Source organism: Brassica napus, chromosome C3 (genome assembly GCF_020379485.1).
Source record: "Brassica napus cultivar Da-Ae chromosome C3, Da-Ae, whole genome shotgun sequence".
NCBI classification, from domain to species: Eukaryota; Viridiplantae; Streptophyta; class Magnoliopsida; order Brassicales; family Brassicaceae; genus Brassica; species Brassica napus.
The window spans coordinates 33997951-34010411 of NC_063446.1; positions in this window are offsets into that span (position 1 = coordinate 33997951).

The following is a 12461-nucleotide window of genomic DNA, read 5'->3' on the forward strand; positions in this document are numbered from 1 at the left end:
AAGCATGTATTCAAACACTATGGTTGTGAATGAATTCCTCAAATCTCGTTGGATTGGGTCGGTTTTTTTGGTGATCTGAAATTGATCCGACATGTCTAGTGGTTTTTGACTTCTACATATTACTTGTGCATTAGTGCATAAGACTTGGTTCTGTTTGTTTTACAAAAAAAAAAATCTCCTTTAATCAGTCCAGACAGATTTTAACTAAAGTTATACCACAGGTATACATGTTCAAATCAAATTAAAAATCTTTAATTAAGGTTTCTAATTAAAAAACAAATGATCATGAGTGAAATGACACATTATGTTATTTTATTTACTGGAAAAAATATGGTGTCTACAAAGTCGAACGTAACTGTGTTTGTGTGTCAAATAAATTGTTGCTCAAAAAAAAGTGTATCAAATAAATTTTACATATATACAAGTGTAACGTATACAAACACACAAACAATAGAGCAGCACAAAACATCGAGTGACAACACCGCAAAAATGGCCAAATGGTATTAAAACCAGTTATATGGATATGAAAGTAAAGTTCGCATGCAAAACTAAACACGTTATATGATTTGTATGAAATAAATTAAGATAATTAAATACACCGTGTAGGCGTGTACAATGTCAGAATCAAAATAAAATAAAGCGAATGCCATAAGGTTGGCGACGAGTCAAAAATTAGAGGAGAAGACAAATATGTGGAAGGCTGATTAGGAAAGCTCACCATATTCCGATATGCTTTCTAAGTTTCTTCCGTATCGATCTATTTCTGTTTTACTTTCAATTCACGAATTATGGGAAATTATTCTCTAAGACTTTTTTTTGGTAATGCCTGAAGCGTGATGTTCATAATTGCTTCTATTCGTATTAAATTCGATTGATTTTGTTCACCTACTCATCAAAAGTTAAAAAATAAAACTTACGTTTTTTCTTTCCTATAACTTTAAGAATTTTCCAATTAAATTAAATTAATAAAAAGTTGAAAAACAGAGGTTCTCTTTCCTATAACTTTAAGACTTAACAAAAAGAACATTCTACATCCAAAATTTGAAATAGCTTAACAAATCAGGTTCCATATATCCATACATATGGTGTTTTAATACATTTCTCTAGGATAAGACATGCGAATTTATATGAAAATTATTTAAGAAATATCGTACAGAAAAATAAAATTTATATCCTTGATCGAATAAATATTTTTGGCCCTTTAAAAAAATTTAAATTTTTTTAGGTAACTACATAATTTGTTTACTGATGAGCTAATCCTATTTTTTAAAATATTTTAGGTTAAAAAATCGCTTATCGCATAAGAACCTAACGTTTAGGCCAGAAAATCTCAGACTTACTATTTGGTTACAATGAAACTATGGTAGCTCGATTTTATATCATGATTTAACAATTTAAAAGTTAATTATGATTATGAAAAGTTTACGTTCACGTGTCAATCCTATCTATCTTCAATATTTTTCTCATTTTTGTGTCGTTTTTTTTTTCATTTTGGTAATTGCTCGATATAAATATTAATTTTTGAGCTTATTCTCATTTCGTTATTTTGTTATGGCCTGAAATTTAGAAAATGTTAAAATTTAAAATTATTAAAGAGATACATACTTAGGTTAAGATCCGCGCCTTGAGCAGAATAAATATTTTATATTTTATATTTATTTTATTTTTTCTGCATATTATGTAATGATAAAATAATAATCATATATTAAATAACTAAAAAATCAGTTACTATTATGTAATAAATTAGTGTACGCATATAAATCTAATGACCGCTCTTGTTTATTCGCAATCATTTTAGAGTAAATAAATCAAAACAATCAATCTTATCTATCATATATGATAGATAATTAAATTTAAATAATATTAACATAGATATATAGTATACTTTTAATATGGATATTTATTAAATGAGGTTTCTACTCATATGATTTTATGATTATTTGTATATTTGTGTAGCAAAATTTTACACCAATGATTTTTTTTAATGTGGAATGTTTAGTTGTTTCAATAATTTATAATCATTTAAAAAAACAATGAAGATTTCAAAATTAAAATATTAACTTTTGAATATATGTTCAACGCAGATATCAAAATATAAGTATGTATTTTCATATGATGTATAGTTTAATTTAAACGATATGAAATATATATATATATATATATTAACATAAACACCTATTAAAATAAAATTATTTATTCATATGATTTTATAATAATTGTATCTTATTATAGAAAAAAATTTAAAACTTGATAATATGAGTCTTTTAACAGTTTTAGCAATTTATACTTGTTCTGAAAAATTCACAATACAACATATACAAAAAATATCTAAATTTTTATTATATGATTAATGTAATTATGTAATTTATTTTAGTAATAAATAATTAAACAAAAATGATAGAAAATATACATATTGTTAGCAAATCTTATTATTTAAAATTATTAATTGCCATATATATCTTAATCACATTAGGTAATTCTGTGGGTTTTATTTAAGGAAAAAATATATAATAATTTCAATTTGATAAATGAATTGTCTATGATGAACATACTATATAATATAACATTTCCTATCAATTTAATTTTAGACCAACAAAATTCTCAATTGATTCTCAAGCTGCCACATAAGCAAAATTAGCATTCTAATTACGTCACAACTCAGACACTTTTTTAATTAATACAAACTACATGTTATAACTTTTTAAATGTTTCTCTATTAATATACAGAGGATATTTAGATTTCAGATGTACTTCTCGTTATGTTTACCCCTTGTGAATATGTAATTTTCCTTCTATAAGTTGTTTGTGGCCTTTGTTGAATTTCTTCTTGAATAATACAAAAGAATTTGCGAAAAACATATTGTGTCGTTATAAAAGATATAAACATTCTTCAAAAAAAGAAAAAGATATAAATAAACATATGTACATATGTATGGAATATGTGGTGTAGCTGCGTTCACAAACGAAAATATCCAATTTCTAAATGATGCCAAGAAATGCATGGAACCGAGCTAGTAGTAATTCATTATTGGTTTGTCACAAAGTACTCATAAACCATACAATTTTAATCGCCAGTGTTGATACTAATATGCTGGTAATTCTATAAATCCAATAACTTGAACCTCACAGATCAAAGATCAGACTAGAAACATTTAGGCTGGCAGAAACATTTTTAGAACCATTGATTTCTTTATTTAAATATAAAATATGACTGAAAGAGATGTCTTTAACCTTTAAAAACTAAAACAATCATTAGCAACTGATACATCATGCATGGATCTACAAGTAAGACTAAATGCGCTTAAGAGTAAGAAGTAGCTAGATCGCAACATATGGAAATCTGTTTGGATGACCGCATTGCAAACTTTTCTCCGGATTATCTAAGTTATATTCATCTTAGAAGGAGATAGATTTTAATCCTAATTTGGATTGGTTTTGTTTGGAAAATGGCCTATTCTTCTATAAACTAATTGTTTCCGGCTTTTTCACACACGAAGTTTTAAACCATGCCAAAAACTACATGAAGAGCAGGAAAATGGTTTATCCCCCTATGAACTAGTTGTTCCTGTTTTTTTCACACACAAACTTTTAAGCCACACTACAAGAAAACATCAAGGATTCTGAGGGAAAAAATCGTCGGAATTTCGTCGAATATCGTTATTCCGAGGAAATTCCGACGAAACACGTCGTCGGAAATAATTCCTCGGAATTTCTTTTTTTCCTCGGAAATCCCTCGGAATTTTCCGACGGAATTCTGAGGAAATAAATTTCCGAGGAAATTCCGAGGATCCCTTGTTTGTCGGAAAAGTCCTCGGAATATACCGAGGGAGAACTTCGTCGGGATAATTCCTCGGAAGTTCATCGATCGATGCGTGTTTGGACATATATACATCGATCGATAGTAGTATACCGACGGACTTTTTCCTCGGTTTATTCCAAGGAACTGTTCCCTCAGTATATTCCGAGGGATCCGTTCCTCGGAATTTTCCGAGGGAGTTGTCCCTCGGAAAATTCCGAGGGAAATGTCCCTCGCTATATTTAAAAAAAAAACGGATCGATCGATGCGTTTTTGTTCAAAAACGCATCGATCGATCTAGTGAAAAATATAATTAATTTCCTCGGAATGTAAAAAATATTAATTTTTTTGAAAAAATAAAATTTCTGAAATTTAAATTCGAAAATATGAAATTAAAAGTAAAATTGAAATCATATTAATTAATATTCAAAGTTTCACAAATAAAAATAAAACATTCCGAGATTGGGGAAAAAAAAAACTACGGGTCTGGCACGTCCGGGAACACCTCGTTCGGGTACATCCTCTGCATCATCTCCATCATTTGCTGGTTCAGCCTCCTCTGTGCCTCATAGCCCGCCTGTTGAGCCGCCATCTGGGTCTCCAACAAAGATATTCGATCATCTTTGTCCTTCAACTGAGCCGTAAGTACTTCTGGATCAACAAAGGGCGGTGGTGCAGAAGAAGGAGGAACCGACCGGGTGCGACGACCCAAACCGAACAAACGTCCCTTCTTCTTTGGAACCGACTGAATAGAAAAAAGCCAAATTTAGAAATTTAAACCAAGAAATAAATGAATTGAACTTTAAAAAAAAAAGAACTTACGGATTCAACGATTTCGTTGATTCGAAACCGGGACAAGTTGGTCGAAGCCGTCGAAGCGTCATCCTCGGTTTGAAGCTGAGACACTTCGTCTACCACCTGAGTTTGGACCAGGTCAACCACGTCCCTCACAAGACCGTCATCAATCTGGCCGGTCTTCTTGTTGGTATACGCCCTCCTCATTAGGGCAAGATCATCGACCGGCTCGCCATCATTTTCTTCCGCCTTGAAAAAAAACATAAAATTAAAGAAACATTAGAAATTAGAAGAAATGCACAATAAATTTAAATTCTGAAACTCAAATAATTGAAGAAAAAGCGATTGAACTTACCATGCGATCTCCGAGAGTGGCAATAGATTGAGCACCCAAGTTATGCTTGTAGATGCCCTTCCCTTTACGGTCGCTCCTGCGGTTGGTGGAGTTGGTGGAAGAAGTTTCTTTCGTCTCCTTCTTATCCCAATGCGCACACAACTCCTTCCAGACCGTGTCGTTCATCGACTTTGGGACCTTTTAAAAAAAAAGAAAAAGTTTAATAAATTAAAAAATAGTTTAATAAATTAAAAAATTGTTTAATAAATTAAATCGAACCTTATTTATTTCCCACTTCTTCTTCCACTCGTGGATCTGCTTCCCATAGTTGTCCATTACTTTATGGACGAAGTGGTGATATATAAAGAGCGTCTCATCGGAATTCCAGTTGAAGTCTTGCTGAAAAAAAAACACAATTAGTAGAAAATTTATATTAAAAATTAAAAATATAAGTAAAAAATTAGAATACTTACCGCAAACTGACGAAACCACAGAACCTGCTTGTCGGTTGGGAAGTGAGTGAAAGTCGGATGTCCACTGTCGAGGGCCGAGTACATCACATGGTTGATCCATGCGCTGATCCCGTTCCCGGATCGGTTGAACCTTATTAAAAGAACAAACGGTTAATAATGAATCCAAATTTAAAGAAAAAAAATGTTTAATTACCATGTTTGACCCCGTCCATGTGGATACGGAGTGAGATACGGAAGATGGTCACGACCGGGCTGTTGAACCAACTCCGCAACCCTCATCACTCCCGGAGGACCCGGAGGAACAGGAGCGGATGCAGCAGCGAGAGCGAGAGGAGCATGAGCGGGTGCAGCAGAGGGAGATGTATGGTTGGAGCTGTGGGGGCGAAGGGGGATCCTGAAAATGGCTGGAATCCCGAGACTGGCTACCCGTACCACCACGACCACGACGCTGTCGAGGCCGGGTCTGATCATCATGAGACCTGTAAATTAAAAAAATATATTTAATAAATACAGAAATATATAAATTAATTTTTTTATTAAAAAAAAATCCCAAATAATTTAATCACAGAAAAAGATTTATATATATTAAATTTTTTAATAAATATATAAAAATAGTTCTAATAAACAAAAAATAGTTTTAATAAATAAAATTTGTTTAATAATTACAAAAAAATAGTTTTAATAATATATATATATATATATGAAAATATTTTTAAATCCCAAATAATAGTATTTAATCATAAAAAAGTTTTATAGATATTTAAAATGTTTTGTAAAATCCAAAAAATCGAATTTATATAGAATTTTTTTTTGTAAAATCCAAAAAATCGAATTTATATAGAAAAATCGTTTTGTAAAATACAAAAATCGATTTTATATACAAAAATCGATTTTATAAATACAAAAAATAAAAAAATTATAAAAAAATTCTAAATCAATTCAACAAAACAAATTATTCAACCAAATCACAATTCTAAACCTATTATACAACCAAATCACAATCCTAACCAATCACCCTAACAAAAATCTATCAAAACTACACAAAAACCTAACAAATAGAACCTAAGAGAGTGGGATAGGGTCCTTACATGATTTGTGTAAGAGAAGAGGGAGATCGCCGGAGATATCGTCGGAGAGAAGGGGGTTTTTGCCGGAGAGGAGGGAGAGGAGGCACAGAGGAAGAAGAGAGAAATGGGGAAGAAGAAGCGGCTCGTGGTTATAAAACCTAGGGTCCGACGGACATTATCCGTCGGAATTCCGTCGGAATTCTAATTTCAATTTTCGCGAAATATTTGCCCGGTAAAATGAAAATATTCCGAGGAAATTCCGACGGATAGTATAATATCCGTCAGAATTTCCTCGGAATATTCCGAGGAAATACCGAGGAACTAGTGTTTGGGGTTTCAAAACATCAATTTTTTTTGCCGTATTTCATTTCTTATACAATTGTAATGCATACCATTGAGGATTCTTTGTATACATGAGCATAAACCATGAAATAACAAATTTCAAAACTAATTGAAAGTATTCCCTTTACCGTTCATTAAAAGGTACAAGTGTTTCTCTTATGTTGCGAGATTTCGTTCATACAATCGGAAAAGTGTTAATTATACGGTAAGGAACAAATTTTTGACTTCATAGTGAACGTAAGACACTTAATAAGGGTTATATAGGTGTTATTCAAACGGCAAAACGTCGTTTTCGGTTTAAAAACCCTATTTCCTCGGAATTTCCTCGGATTATTCAAATCGGCCTGACTGCTCTACTTTCAGAGGCTGCAGTTGAGTTCCTACCCCCTGCTACCGCACTAGTAGACAAGCCATCCTTCTTCACGCCAAAATATCAGACCAAAGGTAAGGGCGTGGTTGATGAAGAAGGACAAGATGAGGCTGCACAAGCCATTCCAGATGATTCACAACCCCATCAGCTACTCCCATCAGACTCCAGCCAGTACAAGCTGCAAGAGCTTCCACCGAACGCCACTTCGCGCCAGCAACAACATTGGAGAGATCAGAGCATAAAGACAAACAACGACATGCTACACAAGATATGGGCTGCCATTTCACGTATCAGGCCGTGTCGTTGCCAAAAGGATGATGTAGTTCATCGGGACAACTCTCCATCCAGCTCTGGTTCGGGTTCGAGTGGTACACACAGGGTAAGAAAGAGGTCCAAGAGACCCAACGATGCAGGAACATCTGGAGCAGGAGACGAGGAGTAGGAGCTATCACCGGCTATTTTATTTTCTTTTCTATTCTAACGTTTTATGGTCTTATTTTCTGTTAATTTTGAACTGAGTTTTTTTTTAGGTTTCTTAATTATGAGTTCGTATTTCTTTTACATGGTTTCTTTGTTTTATTTGGTTGTGTTTTGTGTAGCTTTTAATTCGTATTCAGCTTTGCCTTGCTAGATAAACCAAATAACTATTATCCGAGGAAAGAGGTTATATCAAGTGTTCCTCGGAATTTCCTCGGTATTTCTTAAAAAAAAAAATAATAAGTTCAATGGTAGTCTGTTTCCGAGTCATCATCACCAGATGAATCTGAATCTGGATCTTGGTGAAACTCTCCAATTACTGGTTCATCCTCTACGTGAACGACGGCTTCCTCTCCAAAGTCGGTTAAATCGACTACAAGGCCAACTCCAGCTAAATCTTCTGCTGCACTACAGTTGCCGGATGTGCTTGGTTGTAGTGGGTCTTCCAGCTCAGAACTTCCCTGAACTCGGCCTCTCGGGTTGAGTCTTGTAACAGTAACCCATGGATCATCTCTGTTCCTTACCCGGGGGTACTTGATATAACAAACCTGTAACATTTAGAAAAATTATAAATTAATACACATGATGATGAATCATTCTGAATAATTAACATTTAATTACCTGATCGGCCTGGGAAGCAAGAATGAAAGGATCATAATATTGCAGCTTTCGCCTCGAATTTACTGATGTAACACCAAATGCATCTGTTCTCACACCTCGATCTGGGGTGTTGTCGTGCCAATCACAATAGAAAACAGTACAGCGCAATCCAACCATGCCCAAATACTTGATTTCCAAAATCTCATGTATGTGTCCGTAGTATACATCATCTCCTGATGCAGAACAAACGCCAGCATCATAAGTCGTACTCGAACGTCTCCTCTTCTGAGTTGTGAATGCATATCCTCGAGTACAAAATCTCGGATATGACTTCACAACAAAGTTTGGTCCAACAACCATCTCACGTATCCAATCGTCAAATGTTTCACCTCTGGCCAAACCAGCAGACACCTATTAATAGCACATATATATATATATTATATCAATAAATGTGAATTAGTATAAATATGTGATAAAATATATTTTAATTTGTTTAAAGCACTCACATAAGTAAACATCCATCCAGTAAATTCTCTCTGCTTCATTTCTTCTAGTTCGTCCTCTGTGGCGTATCTATACTCGAACCGCTTTTCTGCCATGAAAATCCTGTATATGATGACAATAATGTAATTAATTAAGATTTAAATTTCAACTTGTTAAAATAAAAATTTGTAAGCTCATTTATTTACCTCTCATATTGAAGAACGTCTTCGCAGTTGGTGAGCAAATATGTTTGCAAATGACTGCGCTCCTGCTCAGTAAGTCGACGGTCCTTTGGTTTTCCGCTAAGTCGTCCAACGTCTGTGAAAATGTCTGGAACCGTAACATGATATGTTGCCCGTTCGCCTCTATCATCATGCCGAGCAGGTCTTCTGTTTTTGGTCTGAACTTCTGCTGGAAAGTAGTACTCGGCAAAGTTTGAAGTTTCTTCATTGATCATCTGTGCGACTATAGAACCTTCCACCCTACTTAAATTTTTCACCATCTTCTTCAAATGGAACATATACCGCTCATACAGATACATCCATCTATACTGCACAGGACCACCAAGTTCCAATTCTCTTGCCAGGTGAATAACAAGATGCTCCATAACATCAAAAAATGAGGGAGGAAATATCTTCTCAAGGTTGCACTGAATCACGGCTATGTTAGTCTTCAAATTTTCAATACCTTCAAGAGTCACTGATCTCGTGCATAAATCGCGGAAGAAACCACTTATCCCTGCAATTGCTTCATGAACATTTCGTGGTAATATTTCCTTGAAGGCGAACGGAAGGAGGCGCTGCATCATTACATGGCAATCGTGGCTTTTCAAGCCAGTAAACTTTCCTTCCTTTCTGTCGATACAGTTACGCAAATTTGATGCGTAACCGTCTGGAAATTCCACATCGTTTGAAATCCAATCAAAGAACGCATCTTTTCCCGCTGCATCAAGTCGGTATATGGGAAAAGGAGCCCTACCATTCTCATCAACATGAAGTTCTGAACGAGCACATATATCGACTAAATCCAGTCTTGACTTCAAATTATCCTTTGTTTTACCTTGAACATTAAGGATCGTGTTCATGAGATTGTCAAAAAAGTTCTTCTCAATATGCATGACATCTAAATTATGCCTTAGCAGATGATCCTCCCAGTATGGCAGATCCCAGAAAATACTTTTTTTGTGCCAGTTATGTATTTCTCCAACAGCATCTACCGGAAAACACTCATGTCCCCCGACTTCTGGCGTCATTTCTGCACCAAAATCTCTTAGTTGTATCTTCAAATCTTTCCCACAAATTTCCGGAGGTGGACTGTCAAACACCCTCTTGTTCTTCGTAAACAAATTCCTACTCCTACGATATGGATGATCAGGTGGTAGGAATCTCCTGTGACAGTCAAACCAACATGTTTTCCTTCCGTGCTTTAGTTGGAAAGCATCAGTGTTATCTTGACAATATGGACATGATAGCCTTCCATGCGTTGTCCATCCAGACAACATACCATATGCTGGAAAATCACTTATTGTCCACATTAGTACTGCCCGCATTTGAAAGTTTTCTTTACACGAAACATCGTATGTTTCAGCACCTTGAGCCCATAGTTGTTGCAACTCATATATTAGTGGCTGAAGAAACACATCAAGTGATCTCTTAGGATGCTCTGGTCCGGGAACGAGAATCGAGAGAAACAAAAACTCTCGTCGCAAGCACAAGTTTGGGGGGAGGTTGTATGGTGTAAGAATGACGGGCCATAGAGAATACTGTCTTCCACTCTTGCCAAACGGACTGAAACCATCAGTACATAATCCAAGGTAGACATTTCTTCTCTCATACGCAAAGTCGGGATACTTTGATTGGAAATGCTTCCACGCTTTTGCATCTGAAGGATGTCTGATCTCACCATCTGTTGAGTGCTCCGCATGCCATCTCATTGGTTGCGCTGTGCGTTCAGACAGATACAACCTCTGCAACCTTTCCGTCAAAGGTAAATACCACATCCTTTTATATGGCACTGGAACTCTTCCAATTGTATCTTTATAACGAGGCTTTCCACAAAATTTGCATGTAACCCGCTGTTCATCCACCCTCCAATAAATCATGCAGTTGTCGTTGCATACATCTATTACCTGATACGATAAACCAAGACCAGCTACGAGTTTCTGAACCTCGTAGTATGAACCAGGAGCTACATTATCCTCGGGTAGAATACCTTTTACAAAATCAGCAATCGCATCCACACAGTCTTCAGCCAAATTATAATCTGTTTTAATGCCCATCAATCTTGTAGCAGATGATAAAGCTGAATGACCATCTCTGCAACCTTCGTACAATGGTTGCTTTCCAGCATCCAACATATCATAAAATCTCCTAGCTTCTGCATTGGGTAAATCTTCCCCTCTAAAATGATCATTTACCATCTGCTCAGTACCTACACCATAATCTACATCCGTTCTAATTGGTTCTTCTAATCTAACCGCTGGCTGAGGTTCACTAGTACTACCATGTTCATAATCAGTTTCCCCATGATGATACCAAATTTTGTAACTTCGTGTAAACCCACTCAAATATAGATGAGTCCAAACATCCCACTCTTTAATAACCTTTCTATTTTTACAATTAGAGCAAGGACATCTTAACATACCTGTTTTTGCTTCCGGTTGTCGGTGAACTAACCCCATGAATTCAGTTATACCTCGTTGGTATTCTTCCGTAAGCAATCTCGTGTTCGGATCCAAATGAGGTCGATCGATCCAAAAACGAAAATAATTTGAAGAAGACATATTTTTTATGAATCAAATTCGTGTGTAAATAGAGTAAGAGGGAAGATGAAGATATGAAGTGAATGAAGAGGAAGAGGAGTGCTTGTATTTATAGTTTAAATCCTGCCGACATACCGAGGAAATTCCGACGGAATTCCGACGGACAAAACTAGTTCGTCGGAATTTCCTCGGAATTTTGTAAAATCCCCCAACGGCTCTCCAACGGCTATAATATTTCCTCGGAATTCATCGGTTTTTTCCGAGGAACAGAGTTTTCCTCGGAATTTCCTCGGAATATTCCGACGGACTGTAGTTTCCTCGGAATTCCGTCGGTATATTCCGAGGAAATTCCGAGGAAACCCAATTTTGTGTTTCCTCGGAATTTCCTCGGAAATTCCTCGCTATATTCCGAGGATTTCATTTTCCGTCGGAATGTCCGTCAGAATATCGCTGTTTTCTTGTAGTGCCATGCCAAAAACTACATGAATAACTCTATCTTTTTGAATTACATACACAAACTATCGATTTTAAACTAATTTCCGTAAAACTCTAAACAGTGTTATTTTAATGTTAACTTGATTTATGACAGGTGGAGAGTCGGTTGAATTTGGGTTGATAAAAAAAATACTATGCCATTTTATTTTATTTCTTTTTTTAGTCAACTGCTCTTCTTCTTCAGAAATTGTTTTACTTTTCATTATCGATTGAGGATAAAATTTATTATTCTGTAGAAAAATAAAACGTTTTACATGACGCATAAAGAAAGAAGAGCAGCAATTACTAGCGTACCAATCTCTATGTATTGCCACAAGGAGCTATAAAATCGGTAGAGTATCTCCAATAGATGATGAAGAGTAAAACGAGTTATCAAAAAAATGAGCAATTGATAAAAAAAAGTAATAAAACAACGTATTATTTTTTTATCAACTCAAATTAAACTAGCTATCTATCTGTCATAAACTT